At 37.1% G+C, this 27,918-nt stretch overlaps 1 long non-coding RNA gene across 6 annotated transcripts; it reads left to right on the forward strand.

Moving 5' to 3' along the window:
• Window positions 1–1,115: 1,115 nt before the first annotated feature.
• Window positions 1,116–20,037, forward strand: LOC122029361. Of its 6 annotated transcripts, XR_006125021.1 has the most exons (8): window positions 1,116–1,287; window positions 2,836–2,880; window positions 6,969–7,019; window positions 11,712–11,905; window positions 16,920–18,874; window positions 19,171–19,240; window positions 19,315–19,437; window positions 19,544–20,037. It is a non-coding gene; the product is annotated as an uncharacterized LOC122029361 (long non-coding RNA). The 6 variants fall into 6 exon arrangements; XR_006125024.1 differs by lacking the exon at window positions 11,712–11,905 and having other exon boundaries at window positions 6,969–7,033; XR_006125019.1 differs by lacking the exon at window positions 11,712–11,905.
• The last annotated feature ends 7,881 nt before the right edge of the window (window positions 20,038–27,918 follow it).

A 27,918-nucleotide genomic window follows, 5' to 3' on the forward strand; every position in this document is an offset into this window, starting at 1 on the left:
GACTAGAAGGGCCGGTCAGTCAGACAACATCTGATCGAAAATAGGCTCAACCGAGCTGACTGCTGATCTAGCTTAGAATAGTATGGTAAGATTGTCAGACGCTTGGTATGGAGCTGCAGAATGCCAAGAGACTGGATCGCTTATCCTATCGGGAGGTGATAATTTCTATACCCAATCACCATAAAAAAGAACAGTCGAGACCGATTGAGTGGAGTAGTCCCCTACCGAGCGACTACCTCGCTCGGTCAAGTAGCGGGATCATCATTGTATCTCTCAACATCCTTTTGGGAGATAGTGCTGCTGACACAAGGCATGGTCAACAGGCGGATTGTACAACGGAAACTTCTACTTTCTTGTCAGGGATATACACGCCCTATTAAGGTATGATGTCAGAGACACTTTCCAGACAAGTCCTTTCATAGGACACATTGGAGAATGTGTCCACACCTCAAGGAGCATGCATATCGTCCACCAGAGCTCTATATAAAGGGGGTCCATACACCGACGGAGGTACGCGTTAGTCACTATTCACGCTTGTCCTACTGTTGCTCCACATTCTTCTACAATTCCAGTGACTGACTTGAGCATCGGAGGACCAACACCGAGGGCCCTTTCTCTGTCTCGACATTGACGTTACTTGTTTTGCAAAGCAGGGTGCGATCTACATCAAGTCAACGCAGTAGCTACATCTCTAGCTAGTCACCTTCCTATTTTTGGATAGGATCAGGTACTTTGGCCCACGACCACTCAACCCAAGTTTTTCTACTAAATTTAATGCCAACACATACGCCAGCAGATGATCGAACCATGACACTCACTTTATCTATGCTACGTCTTGACCATTGTGCCACACTAGTGGGGCACCCCTGCTTCTTATGGTGGTAAAATATGACTACGCTCGCCTCCAACGATCCCACCAATTTACCTCAAGACCAACACGGAGGAGGTAAATCATAATTAACTATTAGCTTTTAGACCCTTGCTTCTTATCGTTGCACGAGAGGGGAATAAAATAAAAAATGAATGCAATTTTGGAAAATGGGCTGTTTAGTTGGGCTGACTGGAGAAACTTTTGGGCCAATAAAAATGAACACCCTCAACGGAACGACAAGGGTTTTTATCGTGACTGTTATTGTGGGCAGCCGAAGAGCTCTCCGACGGGGCTCTTGGTCTGATCCCGATAGTGCCATGGCGACGTCGTCCAGATTCGCCTTCTTCCTCTTCTGCCTGTCACTCCTGTACTCTACGGCGCTCTCCGACCTCGTGATCTCGAGATTCGATCGACGGGTGAGCAGATCTGTTTCTCTCGCCTTGCTTTTGGCGGATCGTTGGTTGACTAGGATTATTTTTCCTCGAATTCGATCGTTGGATTACATACAGGTTGAATGTGATGCTCTTGTTACTGATCTGTTTCACGAAAATGGATCTTCTTTTATAGAAGAAAAAAATTTGTGATGTGGTAGCTAGGTGAGCGTACGAGGTTTGCAGAATGGAGTGTTTGTTCGATTACCTTTCTTCTTCACTTGGTGCGCACAATGACGTATATTTGATGGGTTAGTCATCGGGGTGTCAAAAAAAATTCGAGTTTGAATTTGTCCTAGTGTATATTCTTTCGCGAGTTGAAAGCATCTTATTGCTGAGCATTTTGTATACTTGGAAGCTGTATGCCAATGGATGGGTTAGCTCTCTCCATCTTTGGAGTGACAGAGATCTGTTTTAAAATGTTTAATCGCAGTGCTTTGGTGCTGTGACTAAAAGAGAAAAAAAATATCTTGAATTTGTTATTTCAGTGTCGTAAGCTTCTTGTTATTTTGGATCGAAAGTAAGCAGAGATCCAGATAAGTTAACTTAGATGGTTTGGAAGTAATAGGTTAATATTATTAGAGTTGAGATACTATTATTATTATTAATAAAAATCAAGCTCACAAGCAATGACACTATATCAGGCAATATGAAGTCTGTCACATTTTTTGGTAACTGTAACCACGATATTTATCATTAGTATTTCTTGAACTTTCCTAGTGGAATCAGTGGTTACATATAAGTAGGAGAAGGTCCTTTACATTAAGGTTGTCCAATAGATTCGGATAGATTTGGAGCAGTATTTTTGACCAAGTTCAGTGTGAATCTGTAGAATCAGAATCAATCACTGGTCTAAATTGTTTTGATATGCTAAAAGTTAACTTGAAAATGATTGCCGAATATATATATATATATATATATTCAAGTAAGACTAACTGATTCTTGTTGTTCTCCGGCTAACTATTTTGTTCCTCACTACAAGGATGCACTGGGAGGGGAGATGTATCACTTAATAGAGTTATATGACAAAGTCACTAATATTTATTGATAATGACATCTTTTCAGGTCTAGAATTTTACATTGAAAACTTGAAGTTTTCTTCATTTCAATATGCTTATACAACAGATGGATGTGTGCCAATTAAAATATATAATTCATTGTTTGCTTTTTCAACATCTTCTTGCTGTATAATTGTTTTACACAGATTTTGTTAATGTTCTTGTCAATCTTATATGAGGACACCACAATTTGTTTCTTGTTTGAAGCACTTTTGATTTCATTGATCTAATGCTGTTGCATGTTTGTTTAGTTCTTCATTGTAGCTTTAGTGCCCTTTATAAATCACTGTGTCTAGCTATGATTCTGAGAGACAGATATGGTAATAACTAATAAGGTTGGTTCTGCTTTGTCAAAGATATTCTTGGTCACTTAACATTCTTTATCCTTTTTGGTTCCTGACCTTATTTTGATCTATATTTATGTTGCTTTCCACCTTCGCATTGTTCACAAGAATGAAACATCTATTTCCAACAGGTGGATTTGACTTCCCACGTTGTACGGATGTTGTCCTCGTGAAAGGTAATATATCACTTCTCTACATATTTTTCATGATCTTTAGAGTACTAATTGGGATTTTGTTGTACCGTTTGATATTTACAAGTTTCTTCCATCTAATCTCTGTGAGAATCGCCATAGTTTTTCTTTATTATTTTCTTGTTATTGAAACCTAGCCATTTCGTTCTACCATCTGCACCATATTTCAAAGTCACAATTGAGTAACCAATTCCTTTGGTTCTTATATCTGTATTATTAGGTTGAGTTGTGGATGTGAATGAAATTCTAAAGAATCACCATTTCAGAATAATCTCTGTTGACAATTGTTCTTATTGTTGATTCTTGTGTTCCATGACGATTTCTTTTTTAAGAATTATTAAATAAAAGAATCATGATTCTGACTTCTAAAGTTTTAGCCTAAGTTTTAGAATTCATGTCTCTTAAGGTAGGAAGGTTATTGTCTCCATTGAAATCATTCTGTTATGGTAAAATTCAAGCTATGAATTGGTTATCCTCCTCAATCATTCTAAAGCTTTTTTCTCACTGTTATTCTAATTAGATTAGCATTGCACGTCCATAGACGAATGCATTTTCAACAGCAGTGACTTCAACATAATGCTACTGTTCCTTGAAGAATCAATGTGATCAATATGAAATTCACTAGCACTACCATAAACATGTCATTTTCTTGCCTGTGTTCAGATCCCGTGAAACTAATTCATAGTTCCTGTTTTTTGCTTTCCCAGCATTTGCTAAAATGCCTTTTCCTGCATATAGATTTTCTAAATTGCGAAAGCAATGTGAATGCAACTATACAATTTGCAGGTGTTGATAATAGTTTTTAAAATTTTAATTGGTAGTAAAAATATTTTTATCAATTAGTACAAGTCAGGTTATGCAGTACTAGTGTCAGGAACTATCAGATGCTCTGGTTATTTGTATCAAATATTTTCTAGGAAAACTTTTACAAGGAAAATGAATTATTTTCCGTGGTTGGGATATGATAATAAAATATGTTAGAAAATATTTTTATGTGGTTGGTGCAAAGGGGAAAACATATTTTCCTCCTCTTTAGGTTGGTCCGGAGTGGTCTGGTTGAGTTAGGTTAGCTGGTTGGTCCGGAGTTAAGGAAAAGGAAAAGAAAAGGGTTCTAGTGTTAGTCTTCCTAGTACACTAGTTGAACCAAAAGGAATTCCTCAAGAGTTGACTTTTTATTCTGTGTCCTTACCTAAAGGTTTAGGAAAGGGAGGAGCTATTACTTTGGATGTGCTAACTGTATTCACTCATTCTCCGCAACCATTTTCTGAAGAAATTAGTCAAGCTGAGGTGCAACTTGTACTCTACCAGGATAGTGCCTACTATCTATCTCCTTACAAAGTGAAAATGCAGACTCTTGGATGGAAAGTATATGCAGACTCTTGGATGGAAGAAATATCTGGGTACTTTTGATGAGACTTAGTTAAGTGTTTGATGAAATCACTTCCATATGAAATATATTATTATTAATCATCCATCTATATTTAGAAATAAATTTTGTCTTTCTATAACAAAATAAACTGTCTTTATATAACAAATTAATATTTTAAAACTCTATCACCTTGAATCTGTTTTCCATATTAATTATTCACTAAAAAAATTCTCACAATTATGATTGAATTAATTTTAAAACGAAAAGAATTATTCTTTTCCATTAATAATTTTCTGAATTGTTTTTATTGAAAGAAATCAATTTTTTTTAATTAAATAAAATTAAGGTAATATTTCAAATTTAGTACATGTTTTCAATTAACATTGATTTTTTTTTTTTTACATTTTAATAATTTATTACTTATAAATTATCTAAGGTTGTTAAATGGATTGGGCAGCTTGACATGTCGGACCTAACTTTACGTACCTGTGTGGCTAAGCAAAGATGGCTGGCCCACTGTGATGAGAGATTCGATCGTGCTCAACTTCGTACGGAATTGAGTTAGATATTGTTCTAGTTTTCATGTCATTTTAAACCTAGTAACACTAAATATAAAGCCACGAGTTAGCAAAGTTGGTAATTATATGGATAGTTGTTCTAATAGATTTTAGGATTAGGATTGGGTGTTTGACTTTCTACATGCAAAGGGCCTTTGTGTTAGGGTAAAAATGCCTCCGTGATTTACCTGTCTGTATCTAGTTGGGGGTCGATAATAATGGGCTGTTTAAAGTGAGTTATTCCCTTTTGTCCTCACGAGTTGACATAGTTGGTAACTACATATGGTTTTAAAGCTTGATATGCGATTTGATATTATTTAATCATGAAAGGATGAGAGATTGTTGTGCATTAACTGCACCATGCAGTGGAATGGGGGCACTTGCCAGTTTGGGAGAGTGCCCTATGGCGTATGCAATCTGCAATCACAAGTGGGATGTGGATACAGAAAAATCCTCGCTGCAAAAAGTTGTGCAAACTGTTTGTTTCGTGACTCAAAGAATTGGACTTGCTGATTGCCAAGGAGAAAGACTTGGAAGACAAGATGATGTTGAAACACTCCACAATAGTTGATTGTTTTGAAAAGAAGTACGGTGGATAAGATATAGAGAACCACATTGCTCCTCAGCAGCAGAAATTAACTGTCCTGAGGCAAGAGATGGATGACCTTCTCGATTTCCTTGATGAGATCTAAGATCATCACAATTCCCATCGTAATCCTTAACATGATGAAATGTTATTGAGAGTTTTGTGGTACAATGAGATGTCTTGATTATTAACAGTACTAGATGTTTTAATTTGTTTTATCAGTAGGTGGCTGGAAAACAATCTGTTTTATAGATACTCAGCATTCTCTATCATGGAACCTGACATCCCTCAATTTTTTTTTTTGGCTAATGCAAATCCGCATAGCTAGTAGAAGCTCGAATTATGGCATGAAGATGGAGAAAATAATTGTCACCGAAACAAAATATCTCATAGTTCATGTTATTTTCAAGTATTCAAGTTTGCAGAAATATTATGCTGCACACTTATCCGTGAGCATTTAATATTATTTTTTTAAAAAAATTATTTTTTAGGATTTAGGATATAGTATTTAGGTTAAAAAAAGTGAAAATTTAAAAAATATTATAGTAAAATTATAGTAAAAAATGATTACATTCATTCTAGACGCCCTCATAGTGCATCCCCATGTTTATGTGAAGGAAAGTAAACCACAAGGTTAGTTTATAGTCGACCGTCAAGTAGTTAGGGAGTGGGAGGAGTTTTTCTCCGGAAAAAAAGATTATTAGGTGTTCATGAGGTGTTCATGGATAACATTCATTGTTATTGTGTTCACATTGTGATGCTTTTCATTGCTATTGTGTTCAGATGATGAATAATCTACGTGAATCAACCATTAGCCACTTTTAAGAAGAGGGTTTGCAAGCATGGGAAACAGAACAATACCAGCAACCAAAAGCCTATGCTAATTTTTACAATTAACAGAGGCCAAAACTAGAATGAAAAATGAGACCAATTCACAAGTTAAGGTCAATGAAAATCAACTTGGAGAATGAACTCATATGATGATTTGAGGAGCAAAATTCTTGAGTCATCAAAGAAGGTAGTTCCCATCAATTCCAAAACAAAAGAGCAAGAAACACCCATTACACTAGAACCAAACTGGGTTTGACATATTGATAACAAAAAGAAGATACAAATGTGTGAAGTTATTAAAAAGGAACAACTTGTAAATGATAGGGGAGCCCATCCAGTAAGTCTAATATTCTCCAAGTTGCCATGGTTAGCACCAACAATGATTAGTCAGATAAATGGAATGGAAGCAAAAGGGTCAATTTTGAATAATTTTCTGAGGTGATATTGCCCATCCCAAGTGGTCTTAGTATCGTTGACCCTATGGTAAGATATAAATCACGAAAGATATTTTGGTATTTTATATGGAAAAAGTCAGACACCCAACTTAAATAATATGATGAGGGTATCATGAAAGCTAAAAATGAAAAAAATCAAATCAACTCAAATTTTGGTCATTCAGGGCTTCAGGCTCAGCTCACCAAGTTATAATCAATATGGGTCTGACCCAAATACGCTATATCTGTGCTTTAGCTCTTTTAAGTTCTAATGACCTTCTTGTGCTCTTCTATAGGAGAGTGAGAACTCGCCGCCGCCACTTCGACCTCCACCTCTGCTGCTCCTGGTGCGAACCCCTTGGTCTCTTTTTGTTCCATTTGGCTTATTTTTCGAGTTTCGATTTGTAGATTGGTTCTTCTAGATAGCGTGTTCTTTGTCAATATTGTCTCCTTTTCTTTTTGATTTGATTACTAGATGTAGTGGATATAGTGGGATCTTGTTGTTTGGTTGGAGATCTTCGTTTTTGATTAATTATAGGCAAGGTTCTAAAATTCGCTATTCGCTAGGCACTTGTCGGGCACCAGACCAACGCTTAGGCCACTTAGGCGGGGACTAGGCGCCGCTAGACGGATTCCATGGTATCAACATAAATCACATTCTATAACTTCAACACTATAACATCAAATTTAAAATGAGTTCAAAATTACATAATTAATAAAATATCACAAATTTATTCTACTTCTCCATAATTTTCAACAACTTGATCTTCATCGGACATTAACTTAATATCATCATTGTGATCCTTCTCTTCTTCTTCGGATGCAAAATCATCCTCGTAAAATTCTCACTCTAGAGCTTCTTCAGAGTTGTCTGATGAAATAATGTTTCCAAAGGATGAGGCTTTGGCCAACCTTCGATTCAATTGCTTCGAAGTCGCTCAGTTGAAGAAAGATTAAACAATAATTTTTCTTCAAATCAATTTCTTCAGCCTTTAAACTATCTAATTTATCATAAATGTGGGTTTTTTCATTTGCTCTAATTTCTCCTGCTGAGTAAACGATGAAGATGAAGTTTGGTACTAACCGCTAGGGCAAGCCAACAAACCGATTTTTTTATTGGACAAAAGTTTAGGGCTTATAAAACTTAAGCCCAATATAAAAAAAATATTACATTTCTATTTTTTTTAATTGGGCTTTAAATTTAAAAGCTCAAACTAAAAAAAATCATGAAAACCCTGCACTATTTCCGTTGTGCATAGACGATTCGATCGATTAGTCGGCGCCTAAGGCTGCCTAATCCCACTTAGGCGTCAAGACCGCTTAGGCTGACCGACTAGTATGTTTTCAGTGCGACTGACTGACACCTAGCGCCTAGGCGACCCTAGATCGATTTTTAGAACACTGATTATAGGTAGTTGTTTTTAGTTCAGAGGTCATGTTTGTTTGATTTGAGGGAAAGATTTCTTGTTCCCTTTTACTTAGCTTCGGTTTATAGATTGGTTCCAGATAGTGTGCTCTTTGTTGATATTGTCCCCTTTCTTTTTGATTTGCTTACCAAATGAGTCGATTTGGTGGGATCTTGCATTTCTTGCTGTTTGGTTGGATAGTTTTTATTTTGATTAATTTGAGGCAGATTTTTTTAGTCGAAAAGTCAACTTCCCTTGATTTGAGGGTTTATCACTTTAATTAAATTGTGGATTGACCTAAAAAGCAATAATGCTCAGCTTTGATTTTTATTGTGTAATGTAAGTATGTACCGAGAAAGCTCTTATCAAATAAAGAACAACTAAAGGTTTGACTTGCTAAAAAACTTATTTACTTGTCAAATTACTTGGTCTATACCAATCATGATTAGTTGAATGTTGATTTAAGACCTTTAGTTGTCTATATCAAGGATGTTGTAAAATGCGAGAATGCATGCCTACTGGGCATCATTACTGAAATGATTGACCGTTTAAACTTAGAACAAAACATTATAGATGCTGATGACAAAGAGATGGATAACGATTCACATTCAAAAGACAGAAAGCGAGAGTGATATTGAGAACTATGATGATAATGTGTAAGTCGAAATAAATCAGATTAATGGCTAAGAGACAATATAAACTACTAGTGATATCACCGTAGTAGATTTAAGGTTCTTGTATGGTGATTACAAGAAAACACACAAAAAAAACTGATCATCGTTTTAAATCGTTAAAACATATCTAAAATAAACAAGAGTATCAGAGTTCAAATCTTAATAAAAACAATGCTTTGAAAGTTGATTTCTGAGTATGTGTAAATTATGCTATTAATTTATTAGATAGATGAATAGGGAGAAAGTTATCTATCTACCTCTAGAATTAACCAGACGAAATTTAGACACCTAAATTATATAAAAAATTAAAGGCATGCGATACATTGACTGCAGAATTAATTTGATTAATATATTATATAAAATATAGGAGCCAACTCAAATTATATATTTATTTATTTAATATTATGTGGAAATATTAATTTTGTTGTAGATAGCTAAATGTTCGGTTAGTAATTTTAAATGTTACTGGTCAAAATATACTTGTCTATTAAATTTAATAAAAATATTGATTATTTTTTATTAATTTATCAGTCATTTCTATAAGGAAACAGTGGGTAAATTTTGAAATATTGGTCAAAGTTACATTATTAGTTTATGTGAATAAAAGAAGTTGATGAACTTTCTCTTGTTGGAGCAAATTGTGATATTGCTCACCCCAAGCAAGCAGTATCATTGGTCCCATGGTAAGATTCAGGCACGTAAAAATCACGGGGATATTTTACCCTAGCGGTCCCATGGTAAGATTCAGGCACGTAAAAATCACGGGGATATTTTACCCTAGCGCAACGACTGTTTGCATGGAGAAGATTAGACACCCAACGAGGCATTTTGCACCACTAGGAATCCAAGACCTATTAGAGTAAACACTCATGCAGTACCAATTGTGTCAACCCGTGGGGATAGATAAACTTACTCTTCTTTGGAGTATTGCTCATCATATTATAAATTAAATATTCTGCTATACAACTTCTAGTGTTTCTTTAAAGATCCCTGCTTCACTTTATGAATTAATCATAACTAGCAATTAAGTGAATAGGTGCCAAGCTACCAATCCTAATCTTTAAGCATGATCACTGCAATTTGGGTGGGTCTAACCAAGCGATTAACAAGTTGAAGGACCAATTGAAGATTGATAAGGAAAAAATCAAGGAAAGGGCTAAAGTTTCTCCTTTAAGGATTTAAGAAAGACGGCAGGAGGATAAAGAGAGGGGACAGTAGGTTTGCACTTGGGACTAGGAGAAAATATGATTTCTCATTGTGAACCAATACTTGCAGTTTCTAACCACAAGAATAATAAACCGACTAGAGAATTATACTGAATAATATAATATTATAAAATGTAGGAGCTAAGACAATTAAAAGTTTATTTTATTTGATATTATTTGGATGTAGATAGCATAGATGTCTAATCCACACTATCTACATCTCCTAATATGACTCATCATACAACATGGTCTGATGTGTTTAGATAGGATAAGTTAAGGATGGTAATGGGCGAGGCGGGGCGGGGGCGGGTTTGCCATCCCCATCCCTATCCCCGTCCCATCCTCATTTTTTCGGGTTCGGAGATTCCCCGAACTAATCCCCGAACCCGAACCCATGGGGATCAAATCCCCATCCCCAAATTTAATTTATATTATTATCATTATTATTATTTTATCATTATTATTAATGATAATATTAATATTAATATCAATATTAATAATAATAATATTAATAATATTTTCAAAAACTTTAATATTAATATTAACACTATTATTGATATTTTTTAAAAATTATTATTATTATTTATTAATATTAATAATAATAATATTCGGGGCGGGTTTGGGGATGGGGATAGTATTCCCATACCCGCCCCATCCCCGAAAAAAATCGGGAATCCCAATCCCCGTTTCAGATTTTCCCCGTGGGACCCCGAATCCACGGGGAAAATTGACATCCCTAGGATAAGTTAGTGTTGATGCTTGGTTAAGAAAAAACTCCTCCATTGTACCATTGTAATATTAATATTATCATTAATAATAATGATATTAATAATATTTTCAAAATTTTTAATATTAATATTAACACTATTATTAATACTTTTTAAAAATTATTATTATTATTTATTAATATTAATAATAATAATATTCGGGGTGGGTTCGGGGATGGGGATAGTATTCCCATACCCGCCTCATCCCCGAAAAAATCAGGGATCCCGATCCTCGTTTCGGATTTTCCCCGTAGGGTCCCGAATTCGCGGGGAAAATTGACATCCCTAGGATAAGTTAGTGTTGATGCTTGGTTAAGAAAAAACTCCTCCATTGTACCATTGTACCCAAATATTATTCATGATAGCTTCCTGCTTAACGTAGGGTTATTACAAACCAAGTCTGAGGTGTTGAACATTTTGTAGGAGTTTAGTTTGCATGATTAGGGTTGTAAATGAGCCAAACTAATTAAGCTTTGTGATGTTTAAGCTTGTTTGATAAGATAACCAAGCCAAATCAAGCCGAGTCTAAAATGAATTAAGCCATTAAAATGATTGTTCAAGTTTGGTTTCATAGTTGTCAAAAGCGCAAAGTGCAAAAAAGCGCTCAAGGGTCTTGGGGCTTAAAGCGCAAAGCACAAGGCGAAGCACGAGCTTTACGGAAAAGAACATAATAAACAAAAGGGCTATTATATCTATTAAAAAAACTTTCAAAATGTCTTTGAAAATCCAAATAACCATAAACAAAATATTCTTTGATGAAGTTGCAGATTACTGAAAATTAAAAGTCTTTGAAAATATGATACATGAAATATCAAATATCAAAATAATCATCTTCTTCATCTTCATTGTCCAAATCTATGTCATCAGCTCCATCGCTTGATTTGTATCCATCAGTATCTTCTTCTTCAGTTTCATTATCAAGATTAGTTTCTTCTTCATTTACAAGACTAGTTTGAGCTGAAGACTACTTTCTTTTTGCTAATGCAGATGATGATGTCCCTTTTGAAGAAGACGCATTTCGAGATCGAAAGCCATATGCACTTTCACCAACCCCAGATGCTTGTGCTACATCACTCCAACGCAAATCTTCACCTTCAAAGACAAAATCATTATCATCGTCTTTATCACTGTCATCCAATTTTCCCAACAACCATTCATTACTATCATCTATCTCTGACAAAGTAATAGGATCAATCTTATCTCGCATGTCATATCTTCTCCTCAAAGCTCTATTGTACTTGATATATACCAAATCATTCAATCATTGTTGAGACAACCTATTTCTTTTCTTAGAATGTATCTACAAAAAAATTAAAAAGTAAAAGGTTAAGTTCATAATATAAATTTTAATATGTATTAAAAAAAATTCAACTTACATGTTCAAAAACACTCCAATTACGTTCACATCCTGAAGAAGAGCACGTGAGGTTTAAAATCTTCATTGCAAATGTTTTTAATTCAGGCGTTGATGCACCATAAGAAGACCACCAATCAGCTTGAAAAATAAAAACATATAAATTATAAGATTAACTTTATTACCATCCAATATTGATATTGATTATTGCACGATATATTATTTATAAATTTACCTGGAGATTTTAAAGTTCTTTGTCGGATAGCCATTGGCAAACCAAAAAGTCCTTCTGCTTTCTTGTATTTTTCCAATTGATTCGTGATCTTATCTTGTAAATCCTCACCTCTCACCAATCTAGATATGCACTTGTACAAACCCTCCATCACTTCTGTATCATTTTCTATATCAGGGTTTGAGTAAAAACACTCTGGATTCAAGAAATATCCGGCTGCGTGCAAAGGTCGATGCAGTTGAATGTTCCATCTTTTGTCAATGAATTCAAAAATGCTACGATATTTCTCTTCATTATTGTTAAATGATGCAGCAATAGCTTCTTTGGCCCTGTCCATTGCCTCATAAATATAACCCATAGGAGATCGTTTTTCACCGTCTACCAGCCGTAATACTTTTACCAATGGACCACCAACTTTTAATGCAAAAACCATATTTTTCCAAAAAGAAGGCATCAATATCACTTCTGCTACACGTTTTCCTGCGACCTCTTTGGAAAATCGACTATTTGCCCACTTTTCAGTTGTAAACATTTTTCTCAGATTTTCTTGTTGTACATGAAACCGCTTTCAAGTAAAAAAAGCGGTTGCGAAACGTGTCTTTGCGGTTCTTACCATGTCTCTCTGTCCAGTAAACTCTTTCATCATACTCAATACTTGTGGTCTGTTGTAAATATAACCATTCACCATCAATGCCCGTTCATGCAATTTTTTGAGATGAGGAATTTTGAATATATCCTCAAGCAACAAATCTAAACAATGAGCTGCACAAGTCCAGTATAAGTGTGGAAATCGGTTTTCCAAAAGACGACCTAAAAAAAATATTTAATCAAAACAATTAAAAATATAATTCAATTATTAATTGGAACTTGGAAATAACAGACTAATATTTAACAAAAATTTAAAATATTACCTGCACTGACATTGCAGCTTGCATTATCTGTTACAATCTGAACCACATTTTTTTCTCCAATGCGATACACAAATTTAGAAAGTAACTCAAACATTTTGTCCGCTGTGTGAGAATAGCCTGAAGCATCAACTGATTCGACGAATAGACTTCCTTTGGGACCATTCACCAAAAAATTTATAAGAGTCCTACCCTTTTTATCTGTCCATCCATCTGCCATGATTGTGCACCCAAACTTGCATGATCTTCTTAATGGGATTTGAGAAGTGAGTTCGTATTTGCCAACTCCTTCTTCAAATACTTAACCCTCACTTCATGATATGATGGAGGTTTCATCCCAGATCCAAATTGTCCAATAGCTTCAATACAAGGCTCAAAAGAATCATATTTAACAGCATTGAAGGGAATCCCAGCATCATACATCCATCTTGCAAATTTCTCAACTGCAATATCTCTTAACTTCTTTTTATTTTCATCAAATTGTCCTTTGCTTTTTGCACGTCTTTGTTTGACAATTCCATCCACATCTTTCATAAAATAAAGATTAATAGGCCCGGTTTGTTTACACTTTTTACCTTGGGTCGTAGGATGGTTGCTTGAATCTGATATTGGTCGTTTCCCTTTCACTTTAGTTTGATGATCATCTTCTTCATCTTCTTCCAAATCTTCCAAATTATCAACATCATCAGAATGAGGAATTTCATCCATTTGATTCTTCAAATTATTCTTTTTTTTGCATAAACTCTCTAATTTCTTCTTTAACATGCTCAGGACATTTCGGGCAAGCTTTCACATTTCTATTGCCCCCGACTAAATGTAACTTGTGTCGATAAATTCTACCGTTTGTTATTTTACCACAAAAAATACAACTGACAACATTTGGATTTTTAGGATCTGAACATGTTGCATAATTCCAAGCAATATCTTTTCGAGTGGATGAAATTGTTATATTTGACATGGTTAACTCAAGAATCAAGAGCCAAGAGCGCTGCAATTAGTAATAAACAATCAATAAGTAAAACAATATAAAATAGTAAAAAAAATATCAAAATATAAATTTTATACGAATTAATTACAATTTTAAATTTTAAATATATATATTTTTATATATTTAAATCTGATTTATATGTCTTAATAAAATTTATTAGATTTTTTATTTTACATATATTTTTTATATATTTAAATTTTAAATGATTAAATCTGATGTATATGTGCTAATAATATTTATTAGATTTTTATTTTTTATATATATTTTATATATTTAAATCTGATTTATATGTATTAATTGAATTTATTAGATTTTTTATTTTAAATATATTTTTTTATATGTTTAAATAATTAAATCTGATTTATAATTAATAAAGTTTATTAGATTTTTTTTAAAATATTAAGGTTAAATTTTAAATAATTAAATCTAGTTTAAAATTAATAAGATTATTAGATTTTTAAAATATTTTTGATACATTTAATTAAAATTTAAATAATTAAATCTGATTTAGAAATTAGAATTAATAATATTTATTAGATTTTTGTTTATTTTAAATAATTTTTATATAATTAAATCTGATTTATATAAATTAATGCAATTTATTAAATTTTTTAAAATTTTAATTTATCTTTTATATCTTTAAATTAAATTTATATGAATTAATAAACTTTATCAATTTTTTTTATATTTTTTATTTCGTTTATATATTTAAATTTGATTTAATAAAATCAAACTTTTTCTCCCCCACTTTCACGCGAGTCCGACCGCGATGCCATCGTGATGCCCGCGACGCGGCCAGAGCCGTCGCCGGAGGCCACCGACGTTGCCGGAGGCGTCGCGGGAAGCCTCCGGCGGTGTCGCAGGAAGCCTCCGGTGTCGGAGAACTCGCGCGGCGCCGCTGAAGGCGTCGGGTCCCTCTCGCGACGCCGCTCGAGGCGTCGGGGCCCTCCCGCGACGCAGCTGGAGGCGTCAGAGGCCTCCCGCGACGCCTCCGACGCTGCCGAAGGCATCCCGCGATGTCGCCGGGGGCGATCGCAGAATGGCCAGGATGCTTCAAACTGAATTTAAGTAACAGAAATTGAAAACTTACTTGCAGGCGACGCGTGAAGAAGCAGCAGCGAAGTTGCCACGGCAAATCCGTCTAGTTGCAGCAGCGGCGGACGCAACGAACAGCCGCGGGAGACGAAGAGACAGGTTTAAAGAGATTAATTAGGGCTTTAAATAAAATGTAAAACAAAAAAGGAATCTTAGGGTCGCGCAGAAGAGCTGCGCTTCGCTCGCTTCTGCGCGAAGCGCAGCGACGCGCGCGCTTCTTCAACCTGCTGCGCTTCCATGTTCTCGGAAGCGCAAGGGCTGCGCCTCACTTCGCTTTGCGCTTAAGCGAGCGAAGCGAGCGCTTTTGATAACTATGTTTGGTTTGGTTTTTTTTTTATGAGCTTAAGCTTGGTTCAAGTTTGTCTTGAGCTTGGTCGTTTAGATCTTATAAGCTCTCGATTCAAGCTTATTTGATTGTTTGAAACTTTTATATTTTAAGCTTGTTTGATCGGTTATTAAGCTTGATAATATAAACTTATTTATTCATTTTGAAAGTTTATTTGTTTATTTAGTATGTTGATAAGAGTTTTATTTATAAATATTGTTCAGGAATATGCTCATGAATATTAACGAGCTGAGCATATATGTTTAAGCTTATTCGTTTAGTTTTACGAGTTGTTTAAGATTGTTCATTTAATTGATCTTGTGTGTGTTGAACAAATATAAATAAGCTATTACCAAGCCTAACACCAAACTTTTTCACGAACGTTTAGTCCATTTACAATCCCATGCATGATCATTTGTTTTCTCTGGGTCTACTTGTTTAATTAATAAAACATGAGGGAGGAGGTGTTGTCGTTGTCATTTTAGTTAAAGAAAAGGTAAGAAGGGTCGGTCAAAGGAAAAGACTGGTGCAGCTATGTTGTCCTTAACTAAATTGAGGAGTATGTAGAGGCATTTAAATTTAGATTTCCTCTACAAAGTTATGTCTCAGTAAAATGTTAGACTTGGTAAGAGCACCATATATTTTGCATATGATGCACATCATGATTCAGAGTAACGTGCAACGTACACGAGGAATGTAGACTCATAATCTTGTACACATACTATCTCTTCATGTATGATATGCCATCAAAAAGAGACTTACATGCACACTTTGTTCTCCATACATACACTAACAATCCATGATAACCTTGAATTTTGTGATCAATATTATTCTCATGTACGTGCAGCCAATTCTGGGTATGTTTTGAGAAGAAATCAAAATCAATCAACCCCTTCCTTTTGGGATGACTTTTAAACATCATATGTTTTTAGAAAAAAGTGATTCTATAAAGTCTCACTCTGAAATCTTTGAATGATCAAAATGGGCAACAATATTCTAAATTGAAAAATTGCAAAAAGGGTAAAAAGACCATATAAAATTTAAATTTAAGAATCAACTTATATATAATGGCACTTGATACACTAATTAAGCCAGCTTGGTTGGTTTCATATAATGTCATAATTTAATTTTGTAACATGATCGTAATTGATGCTACAATTAGGATAGTATGTTGTTGCATATGGTTATAGTAAATGCTACTAGTTCATTATATTATGTGTTGCAGTTTAGTTAAAGTGATACAATTTTATTTTATTGTATATTGGCACACTAAAAATCGTACTTGAATTACAGTGGTTGTTACTATAGTTGTACTGCCGTTTTGCACTGTTACAGTGCTCTTACTATAGTTCTCTGATTCAGTTTCCCAGAATGGAAGACAAATATTAAAAATAAAAAAGGACAATATTAACAAGTAAAGGATGAACTTAATGAACCAACCATTCCATTAAGACTCAAGTCTGAATTAAATTTATCTGTCTTATTGTCATCAAATAAATTTCTTGTGGTCCAATTTGAAAAAAAATAATATGATTAAAATAGATATAACAACTTCTGCAACCAAAAAAATTAAGAAACTTATAGATTTGGAATTTTTGTTAATTCTATGAAGGCCTTTACTCTTAGATCCAGTCCAACTTTCTAAGATAGATGATATGCTTTTGAGATCATTCCATCTGTCCATGTAACTTCAATATAATCATCTTGCCGATCAATTATACTTCAACCCAATATAAGTTAGCAAACTTCTCATAAACTTCATTTTGACTTGATGTGTCGAAAGTTTAGATTTTGTTGAATTAAGAGAAATAATTGGAGTGGTAGAGTGCACAACATTATCATATCAGTTATAATAATTCAGATGTGGATCAAGTGTATATGCCCCAACAACTTACAATCGAATTCCAAGTTTCAAGCTTAGACCATTTTACACATGTAGTTTGTTTTTGAAAATTCACATTTTTTACTATAGTGTGGCTACATTCAATGGAATTGTTCTTTTTTGAATATCTTTTCAATGACATATTGTCTTGGGAAAAATTCATTATTTTGTGTATGTCCAATTAACAATGTTGATTGCAGCCCATATGCTTTAGTTCCATCTTGCTAGAGCACATCCATCTTGATAATTATGTTTGCAATGAGAAAAGCTCTTTCACAGTCCTCTTCTTTCCTGAGCTTTCTTAGCAACAAATGGCAGAGGCTGACAGAAATTGGTTAGCCTCTGCCATTGTGAACAAAGGGTTGCTCTTTCTTAATGAAAGAGCTCTTCTCATTGTGAACATACCTACCAAGGTGAATGTGCTCTAGCAAGATAGAACCAAACCATATGCGTTGCAATCAACATTCGTTAATTGGACGTCATACTTAAAATAATAAATTTTTCTCAAAACAATATGTTATTGAAAAGGCATTTAAAGAAGAAGATAGTTCCATTGAATGTAGCCGCACTGGCATAGCAAAAATGTCAATTGTCAGAAATGAACTACTTGTGTAAGATGGTTTAAGCTTAAAGACTTGGAATTTGATTGTGATGAAGTTGTTGGGGTATATGCACTTGATCCACATCTAAATTATCATTACTACTATGATGATGTTGTGTGTTCTATCACTCCAACTATTTCTCTTGATTCAACATAATCTGAATTTTCGGCACATCAAGTTAAAATGAAGTTTGTGAAAAGTTTGCTAGATTATATTGGGTTGGAAGTATAACGGATCGGTAAGATGGTCATATTGAAGTTACATGGATAGATGGAATGATCTCAAAAGTATATTATCTGTTTTGAAAAGTTGCACTGACTCTAATACTTAAAGGCCTTCATAGAATTAACATAAATTCTAAATTTATAAGTTCCTTAATTTTTTTAGTTGCAGAAGTGGTTATATCTACTTTAATTATATTACCTTTTTTCAGATTGGACCACATGAAATTTATTTTGTCAATTGGTATGATAATGAACTCACTCAGAATGGTTCTAATATTGATGAAAATAAGACAGATGAATTTAATTTAGACTTGAGTCTTAGTGGAATTGTTGATTTAATAAATTCACTCTTTATTTGTTAATATTGTTTTTTTTTAATTTTTGATATTGGTCTTCCATTATAGGAAATTGAATTAGAGAACCATAGTGAGAGCATTGCAACATCGCAAGAAGATAATACTGGCAGACTAGAAGCCGGAGAAATGGAAGTTGATGACATTTTGGACCAATCATCATCAATACAACAAACTGATGACAAAGGTAGAAATATTCTGGATGATGTGTATAATTTCAAGAACTTTGATGTTGCTAAAAACCCACTGGATCATCATTATCTTGGTGGTGTTGGGATGATAATTGATTATCTATTCAGTTTTATGCTCAATTTTTTAGGCAAAATTTTCACTGCTAAATTGTACATTCTTCATATATCTGCTTTACTTGAAATCTGTCACTATTTATTTCATTCTCAAATATGTAAAATTTGTATTTAGATTATGTGCGTGTTTTTTTTTTTGAGTTTGTTTGCTGTATTAATTATGGTAATGAAAATGCAGCTTAGTGATGCAAGGAACTGGATTAAAAAGATCCAACAAGAATGGAATATTCTTGGGACGAATCTATCTGGTAAGTTAAGATGACTGATCAATCAGTATTCAGTATTTATGCAAGCATGAATTCTACTTATGCTCTCTTTACAGATGCTATTTTTGTTCAAGTATCTGAGGAGCGGTAATAGTTGGAGCAAGTGGAATGTCATACCATGATAGCATTTTCTTCTTTGATTTTTTTATCTTCGTCCATACTACCCTCAAGTCCCACCGGTAATTATAATATTGTTATCTTCTGTCCAGATACTAACATTCAATTCACTATACACTTTGCTAGTTGTTTATTCTGAACTGACCAAAAAGTAATCCTATTCCGCAGTCTGTCTATTATCATTCTGGTGGCTATGGGATATACCCAAATCTGTTTGTTGATGGGAATGTATGCTTAAGTTTGCTAAACACATGGAAAGGGAAATGAAATCTGGGTTCCATCTTCCACAATCCTCCAAGTCTTTTTTTCACTACAAGGACTGGTTCTCAATGATAAGCCCTATTTCAATGCAGCTGGTTATCATCAGAAGATTCAAACAATTGAAGATGAGAAGAATGGAATTTTGTACAATGAGAACACCTATCTACTCAACCTGAAAACGATGCTGTATCTTTTGTAAAGATCTCCTAAGGTTGGTGCGACAAGCACATCCTATCACCAATTAATTTTGACTGCAAACCATGGTGAATTCATATTATTTAGTTTAGTTCTTCCTATTGTGTAAACATTTATGCAGTCATATTTGAATTATAGTTGGTCATAATTTTTCTGTGATGTGGCTGTTTGGACACTTGAAAATCAAGTATGACTTTTGATTCATAGATTCTAAAACTCTCTTCTAGTTATTGTTGTTGATGACTACAACCAACAGTTGCATATCATCCTTTTGCATTCCAATTTTTCCACTTTGTTTATTTGGAGAGACAAATCCTATCAATTCAACAATCTTTTTATTGTATTTTCTTTCCACGTCGTTTTTGCTGATGCATTTAGGTTTTGTTTTTGATGGTTATGTAATTGGTACAACTCTGCCTATGATGATCGGTCATGGTTGATCTTAAGTCAGGATAAAGATGGAGGATTGCGTTAGGTTGTTAGTCAGCGTTAAAACTATGACAAATATTCAATAAATGAATTCATTAAACAATTGTACTAATACTATATTGTTTTTCAGAAGGAATGTGTTACAGGGTCCGACTGTAACGTTTCGACAAGGATCACTACATCTCAAGAACTCAGGTGTAGTATTAAATATATAAGAGTTCTCGTTACAGGGTCTGACTGTAACATATCAACAAAGATATCTACATCTCCATGAGAACTTGAGTGTAATGTTAAATAGGTAAGAGTTCTCACACTATAGTTCGGATAAAGACAAATATGATAGGAAAATTAATAATCTAAAATTTGGAACATAGAACATAGAAACTCTTATCGATAAATCAATGGAAGTAGTAGATACAATGATTAAGAGAAGAATTAGTATTTTATGTGTACAAGAGACAAAATGGGTAGGCGAGAAGGCAAAGATAGAGAACTTGGGTTTTAAGTTATGGTACACTACAAATAGTAAAGTAAGAAATGAAGTGGGTATTATTGTAGATAGTTCGTTAAAAAATAAAGTTGTAGGAGTAGTTAGAAAAGGGGATAGAATTGTAGCCCTTAAGATAATAGTAGCGAAAGAAACTATGAATGTCACACCCCAGAGGAGTCCCTGCCCGAGAAAATTTCGGCAGCATCTCCCCTGTACGGTGGACAATCTGAAACTTTTCTACATCCTCATATACCTCAGTCACATGCGGCTGGAATAATAACATGTAAATAAACCATCACCACGCAGTTTATATAAGTAAACCAAAGCAGTAATACCATGACTCAAAATCAACCCTACTCAACTACACTCGTAAAGCTCAAATCCGATGAACTCACCTCTTTTGCCGTCCAGGCAGGCCTGTAGTAAAACATATCAAAATAAAATCCATCGACATCATAAAATCCATACAATGTCCATAAGTAAAATAATCCAAAACATAACAAGTTCAAAACAGTCTAGAACAGAAAAGAAACCAAAAGAAAACCAATCATATTCTCGAGGTCTGCAGGGACCAGCAACTGGAACTCTCTCCTGACAGCATTAACCTCAAAATATCAACAATGGAGGCGGGGTGAGTCCAACACTCAGCAGGTACAACTGATAGACAAAGTATGGAAATAACACCTAGCACTAATCATGCGTACAGTCTCCTGATATAAGAAAGATAAAAATATGCATCTGAAGTAAACAGGAGAGAAACTGTACTAACCAGGACCTGAGTATAAGGACAAACAGTCCAAGTGGTATAGGAATCTTGTATGCATGTCAAACATAGGTATCCAAACAATATGCAGCATATAAATGCAGCAAGCACAAACACAAACAATAAATGATCATGCATATGATGCCAATGATGCGTCCTGGTCACCCCTGACGCCAGTCGATCATCTCACACACAATAGTGAGGCCGAGTGGGTAGGGCTGTGACAACTGTGCACTCTGTCGTCACTACTCCTGATGAGTGACCGAGTGGACGGGATGCTGTCGGAGTACACCTATCCTCCTACCCCAAATCATAAATGGGGGAGTGCAATGCTCTCATCTCCCAGTAGACAATGACGAGGAGGAATCCCTGCCGGATAACACGTTGTGTCACACTACCCATGAGCGGACCAACGGTGCCTAACAGAGTCCCTGCTGCAACACACTCTGCCTGAATCGACCACTAACCCATGAGTGGTGGTGTGTGCAGATCCATGTAACTGGCGATGTGCTCAACAATAATAGAGCGGACTATCGCACAGCATGCAATCATGCAAATGGTGCATGACACTAACCACAAAATATCTTGACCTAATCCACATATATATAACAATGCATCATAGGTCAACGAATCAAATCAAATCAAAGGTACACAGAAGGTATAAAACCTAGGTCCTGAACATGGTGAACCATGGTATATCACTACCCCTACAAGCATGTATAAACAGGTAAAGTATACATGAGATGCAAACCAATCAATCAATCAAGCATATATCAAGTTTTGGGTAGTGATTAACCGAAAACAGAATGAGAAACATAATTAATGAAATTTGTTAAATTCACTACTATGTATATCAAAGACATAAAGTCAAAAGTACCCGCCTCCAATAAGAAGGTCCAATCCGATAATCGAGATACTCGTCTCGCGTCAAAATCCTGTACCAATTAATGCATATATTTTATTCAGCTAAATCCAAAATAAATAGCTAAATAAAAAGCTCTGACACTAAATTAGGGTAAGATTGTAATCCACATCACTATTATCATCCTTTATAGAAATGAAATAACATCAAGACTCACCCAAATCCGTATACCCGGCTATTGAGTCACTATCGGAGACACTTACCTTGGGGCGATAATGACCGGAACTAGGAGTTGCTGCTGCAGAAATCAACAATGACAGAATTCCTCTATGATCAGCTAACAACTCACACAAAATCGCTCCCGTCGATCCTCAGCCAGGTAGGGCAGCCGCTGCAATTTAGTAGCTGCTGGAAATCCACCCTAATCTTGTCGTCGGAAACCCTAGGTTGGCGATGGCAGCAAGCTTCTACACAGCCGGACGCTTTCATACAATCTGTGACTTCACGATCTGCCCCAAAATCAAAGGTGTCAACGAAAAGGTAACAAGAACAAATAACACACTGCTGTCCTCCAACCTAAAATACCTTAGAACAGTACAGAGCAAAAAATCTGGCACATACCCGAGCATAAATCTAAAGGATACCATCTCGAAATGGACCAACGAAGATAAATCCGACGGTGGATCGTCGGCTAAGGCTCGGAATGTGCAGAGGTGTGGCGGGTCGTGAGCACAGGGAGGAGAGGGAGTCGGGAGTCGGCCGACCTAGGGCAGAGTAATGCTAAGCAGTGGCCGTCGGAGAGCGATCGAACTGTGGCCGTCGACTTCAGGCTAGGGCACAGGAAAGGTCGGCGGTGTGCAAGCGCAGGGGAGAAAGAAGACACTCAGTCGCCGACACTCTGTTCCCTGGCGTCGTTGGCGTCGGGCAGAGGAGAGCAGGGTGTCCGCGCGAGGGAGATGAGGACAAAGAAACTGCTTCAGTTAGGGCACGACGTTGAGTTCGGCGGGAGGAAAAGAAATGGGCTCGGCTCGGCTCGGGTGAGGGCACGTGGGGTTCGGCGAAGAGGAAAACGGAGAAATAAAAGAAAAGAAAAGAAATAAGAAACAAAATAAATAAATAAATAAATCCTCACTTAAATAGGGTAGCCTAAATAGGCTCTCTCGGGGCCTAGTTTTATCCCCATAAACTCAATCATACGAGCTCCGAAAAATTCCTGAAAAATTTCCAAAAATTCCGGAAAATTTCCTTATTATTATTTCTCTATTTTCCGGTATTTTACATTTCTCCCCCACTAATAAAAATTTGGTCCCTAAATTTCGTTATCTACCATCAGCAAGTACTAACAACAGATATAGAGTATAAATGCTGAACGATAAATAAATCACATACCTCAAGTGAAAAGATGGAGATATCGAGCTCGGATAGTATCCTCGAGCTCCCAAGTCGTCTCCTCGTCCGAATGATGCTGTCATCCGACTTTAACCAGCCGGATAGTCTTGTTCCGCAACTGACGCTCTTTCCGGTCGAGAATTCGTACCGGAACCTTCTCATATGTAATGTCAAGCTGAACTGGGACTGAGACATCTGTCAGCACATGCGTCGGATCAGGTACGTATCTCCTGAACTGACTTCGGCTACCCCAACCGGTGACAGCCTCGATCTTCTGAGGATCAACTGAAATACCTCTGCTAGAAACCACGTGTCCCAGAAAACCGACTGAGGATAACCAGAATGCACACTTGCTGAACTTCGCTTACAGCTGATGTCGTCGAAGAATCTCCAAGACTGTGCAAAGATGCTGTGCAAGCTCCTCCTCGGAACGAGAGTAGACCAATATATCATCGATGAAAACGATAACAAATTGATCCAGATACTCTAGAAAGATGCGGTTCATCAAGTCCATAAACACCACTGGAGCATTGATAAGCCCAAATGACATTACCAAAAACTCATAATGACCGTATCTGATACGGAAAGCTGTCTTCTGAATATCTGAGTCTCTGACTCTCAGCTGATGATATCCGGATCGCAGATCAATCTTAGAATACACTGATGTACCTCTGAGCTGATCAAACAAATCCTCGATCCGTGGTAATGGATATTTATTTCTGACGATAACTGCATTCAGCTGCCTATAGTCAATACACAACCTCATAGTACCATCCTTTTTCTTGACAAACAGAACTGGAGAACCCCATGGTGAAACACTAGGGCGAATGAATCCTCTGTCTAAAAGCTCCTGGAGTTGAACCTTCAGCTCGTTCAACTCTTTTGGTGCCATACGATACGGAGCTTTCGATGTCGGCGCGGTTCCCGGAATTAGCTCAATAGCGAACTCCACTTGCCTTCTGGGAGGCAAACCTAGTAGCTCCTCTGGAAATACATCTAAGTACTCCCGAACTACAAGAACCTCGGAGAGCTGTGAATTACTGCTGCCTTCAGTACTAATCAGGGATAATAGAAAACCATGACAGCCGTGAGACAACAGCTTCTGCGCCTGAATCGCCGAAATAATCGAGATGCCGTCGTCTATGATGCTAGTGAAACTCCACGAGGGTTGGTTCGGAGGCCGGAAGGTGACCACCCTCGTCTGGCAATCAACGGTAGCATGACATACTGACAGCCAATCCATGCCAAGTATGATATCAAACTCGACCATTTCCAATACTAGAAGATCTACCGTAAGTATCATGTTGCCAAAATCTAACGGGCAACCTCTGACCTCCTGAGTGACGTCTAAAGTATCACCGGACGGTAGGGAGACGGTCAGTCGCTGCAGTCTAAAAGTAGGTAATATACTAATCTCCCGTATAAAGGTACGAGATATAAAAGAATGTGAGCTACCAGTATCAATCAATATATCAGCGGAAAATGCATAAATGGAAATCATACCGCGGAAAACGGATCCGTCGGCCCGCTGTGCATCCTCCCTGGTAATCGCATGAACTCGTCCAGTCTCTGGCGGAGGAGGAGGTGGTAACGCTGCCAGCGGCTGCTGCGGCTGGGCAGAAGCCTGCTACTGAGGCTGTGCTGGATAATGTGCCAGTGAAGACTAAGAGGACGGTGACTGATACTGTGCAGCTGGCTGGGACTGAGTCTGATACTGGCCTAAAGGCTGAGGTTGCATCTGATACTGCCTCTGCGTCGGATAGTAAGGTCCAGGAACAAAACTCTAGGGTGTTATGGAAGCACTGGAGTACTCCTGTCCAAGCATGCCAAATGCTGCTGCAGGTGAAGCTGTCCCCTGCTGACAATGTGAAGACTGGGCCTTCTGCCCTCCTCGATATGCCTCTGTCTGACTAGACTGTCCCCTCTGACCTGACCCTCCGGGAGCCGTGTGCTGAGCCTTCAGCTGACAATCTCGGCTCTGGTGCCCAGGCAGTTTGCAATAAAAGCAAACTGGTTGTCCCAGAGAGCAAGCTGAGGTGAGGTGATCTCTGGATCCACATCTGAAACAATGAGTATCACTGGAAGGTGGTTGCCGATTCTGCTGAGAAAACCGGGAACGTCCTGAAGAAGACCGCCCTGACTTCTGAGGCCTACGAGATGCCCCAGAAGTACCCTGACCTGACCGACCGCGACTACTCTGCTGCTGTTCGGTCGTCTGTGTCTGCTGGATCTGCCCGGATGCTTGACCTGTATGCTTCCTCTTCCTGTCCGGAAATGCTCTCTGTTGAGCTAACTCTATCATCAAAGCTCGATCCAGCGCATCTGAGTACGATGCGATCCCTAAACCGGCAAGCCTTACTTGCAGATAACCATCCAGTCCTTGTATAAACTGCATCATGCGAGATCTGTCCTCCGCAACTAACTCTGGACAAAACTTAGCCAACCGGTTGAATTCAGTATGATACTCTGTCACCGTGCGATTGTTCTGACGCAGACTCATGAAATCCTGCCGGCAAGCCATCTGATATGCTAGTGGAAAGAATCGGCTCTCAAAAGCCTCTCTAAACCTGGACCAAGTAACGTTCCGCTCGCCGATGATAGAACGCTGGGTAATCCACCAGGTGTTAGCCTCATCCCGTAAATGGAAAGCAGCCAACTCTGCTTTCTCCCACTCTGAGCAAGTCATATAGAAGAAGGTCTGCTCCATAGTCTCTATCCATGATAGAGCCATACTCGGGTCAAGGTCTCTTCGGAAGAGTGTGAATCGAGTCTTCATCGACTCTGCTAATACTGGAATCCTAGCTCATGCTGCGACAATATCAGTGAGCTGTGTCGGGACGACCGCAGAAACTGGCGGAACTACTGGAGCTGGTGCTACAAGTGGTACCGCGGAATAAACCTGAGGAGGAACTCCCGGTGTTGCTGTATAAACTGGAGCATAAACCGTCGGTGGTACTACCGGGGGAATAAAAGTGGCCGCCGCTGGAGGTACAGTAGGTAGTGATACCGGAGGTGGAGCAACTGCTACTACTGTAGGCACTGGGGGCACAGGTGCCACTGGTGTCGAGTACACTGTAGGTCCAGGTGGCGGTGGTGCTGAGTATGCCGTAGGCTGCTCTGGAGCAAATGTCAGGTATGCCAATGGTACCCCTGATGGTACCGTAAATACGGTAGGAGTGGATACCGTCGGTGTGGCCAAAGTAGGTATTTCTACAGGAGCTATCGGGATTTGAGAGCCCGACGCTCCCGCCGCATCCTGAGTCTGTCCCTGACTGACAGGCTCATCAACAGTAGGCATCTCTGGCATATCCAGAGATCCCGTGGTCCTCGTACGTGGTCGTCCAGCACCACGTCTCGCAGCAATACGTGTAGACCTCCTCATATCTGTTAAGTTATATCACAGATATCAATACCAGTATAACAATCATAAAATAACAACATACCTATTTGCCGTCTGGAGATATTCCGTCGCTGTCCAGTCCCAAATTTGACCTCAAAATTCCGAACGAGAAAATCCCCGGAAATTCATATAAATCCCAAATGGAAGTCCGAAACATAACCATAACGGAAATCCGTACAAACCAAATAGACATCCAAAAATCCAGAACACCAAAAGCAGATATCCACAACCTGCTCTGATACTAATAAATTGGTATCAGATAAATCTCGAAAATCCAAAATATAGAAATCCAACAAATATCGCCAAACTTGGCGCTCTGATACCAAGTAAATAAATTGGTATCAGGTTATCCCAAACATCCAAAATACGAAAACAAAGATCGTACACCTGTGCTCTGATACCACTAAATTGTCACACCCCAGAGGAGTCCCTGTCTGAGAAAATTTCGACAGCATCTCCCCTGTACGGTGGACAATCTGAAACTTTTCTACATCCTCATATACCTCATCCACATGCAGTTGGAATAATAATATGTAAATAAACTATCACCACACAGTTTATATAAGTAAATCAAAGCAGTAATACCATGACTCAAAATTAACCCTACTCAACTACACTCGTAAAGCTCAAATCCGATGAACTCACCTCTTTTGCCGTCCAGGCAGGCCTGTAGTAAAACATATCAAAATAAAATTCATCGACATCATAAAATCCATACAATGTCCATAAGTAAAATAATCCAAAACATAATAAG

Source organism: Zingiber officinale, chromosome 10B (assembly GCF_018446385.1).
Source record: "Zingiber officinale cultivar Zhangliang chromosome 10B, Zo_v1.1, whole genome shotgun sequence".
NCBI lineage: Eukaryota > Viridiplantae > Streptophyta > Magnoliopsida > Zingiberales > Zingiberaceae > Zingiber > Zingiber officinale.